Below are 1950 nucleotides of genomic sequence, written 5' to 3'. Positions count from 1 at the left end.
TGCAGGTGGTTTTTGTCTTGCAAACGTCCCCATCTGTTGACGCAGGGATCGAGACGTGGCTGCACGATCCGTTGCAGCCGTGCGGATAAGATGCCTGTCATCTCGACTGCTAGCGATACGAGGCCTTTGGGATCCAGCATAGCGTTCCGTATTACCCTCCTGAACCCACCGATACCATACTCTGCTAACAGTCATTGGATCTCGACCAACGCGAGCAGCAATGTCGCGATACGATAAACCGCAATCGCGATAGACTACAATCCGACCTTTATCAAAGTCGGAAACGTGATGGTACGCATTTCTCCTCCTTACACGAGGCATCACAACAACGTTTCACCAGGCAACGCCGGTCAACTGCTGTTTGTGTAAGAGAAATCGTTTGGAAACTTTCCTCATGTCAGCGCGTTGTAGGTGTCGCCACCGGCGTCAACCTTGTGTGAATGCTCTGAAAAGCTAATCATTTGCATATCACAGCATCTTGTTCCTGTCGGTTAAATTTCGCGTTTGTAGCACGTCATCTTCGTGGTGTAGCAATTTTAATGGCCAGTAGTGTAATATCAGTTCAGTGTCCATGTCAGATGCTCACAATTGCTTATCTGCTGCTTCTAGCAGAAACCTTCTCCTAGCCTTCTTGACTGATTTATTCACTTTCGTAATCATAGTCGCTATGATTACATCGTGATAACTAATCCCCGTCTCTATACTGACGCCGTCGATAAGGCCCGACCTGTTTGTTGCAACAAGAGCTATTTCTATTCCGTGTTGGCTGGCAACTAGTTGTTCAAGGTAGTTTTCGGAAAACGTGTTCAAAAGTACTTCGTAAGTCTGTCTGTACTCCTCTGCAAAGAACCCATAGACGTCCCAGTTCATAGTCGGAAGGTTAACTTGTACTGTGTAATGTAGCGCTACGTAGGCTTGTCGTGAATCACCTTAGAACGATCACAGCGGAATGGGGTGGCCTGTAAAAACATCCAACAATTAACTTGGTTTTAACTTCACTGTCACCAGCTTCGACCTCACTAGAGACAACATTTTTGTGAAGTGCAATGAACATTCTCCTTCCTATGGCGTCTAATTTTTATTTCCGATGTACGTTCGATGAGATTTCTGAGAGCTTTCTACTTTGGGCTTGAGTCCGTTGTCGGTCCCAAGAATGATTTGAGCGTGATATCTTTCCTGGAGGGCAGTACATTCGGCAACTTTGTTACGAATACTTCGACTATTTACTGACAAAATTATGACAGTCAAAGAGCCTGTACTCTGAATGAGGTCTGATTTCGCTGTCTGCGAGTCGTCTGGCGAGTGTTCATCAGAGCACTTCAAACTACCGCCTAACCTAAAAAAATCTATGCGCACTCCACAAGTACTCTGTCCTTCTTGTAGTGAACCCATGAACTATCACGGGGAGTCGTACATTCGCCCACCTGATAACGCAGGTCCGGAAATCACAAGCCGCGACCATCACGGAGTCGACGAAGCTTTCGGTTGACACCGACCACTCGGCTCCAAACCAAAGGACCCCCGATCGACTCCGGAAACAATGCTGCATATTGCGAGCTCTGCTTTCACCCCGCGTGTGACGCCAGCATCTGTCTCGAACAGAATGACAATGTTATCTGGAAGCTTCAAAGTCTCAATTTTTTTCAACCTCAACTTTAATTCCTAGTCCATATTTTTCTATGGGTTTCTTTGCTGCTTGCTCGATGTACAAATTGAATAACAATGGAGATAAGCTACGACCTTGTCTTACTCCCTTTTCAACCACTGCTTCCCTTTCATAGCCCTCATAGTAAATGAAAACAAAACAAACTCTTATAACTGCCGTCTGGTTTCTGTACAAGTTATATACAGCTTTTCGCTCCCTGTATGTTGTCCCTGCTGCCTTCATACTTGTAATGAGTATATTCCATTCGACACTATCAAAAGCTTTCTCTAAATCTACGATTGCTC

Source organism: Schistocerca nitens, chromosome 12 (assembly GCF_023898315.1).
Source record: "Schistocerca nitens isolate TAMUIC-IGC-003100 chromosome 12, iqSchNite1.1, whole genome shotgun sequence".
NCBI lineage: Eukaryota > Metazoa > Arthropoda > Insecta > Orthoptera > Acrididae > Schistocerca > Schistocerca nitens.
The sequence above is the reverse complement of the archived record's forward strand: the minus strand, read 5'-3'. Positions refer to the sequence as shown.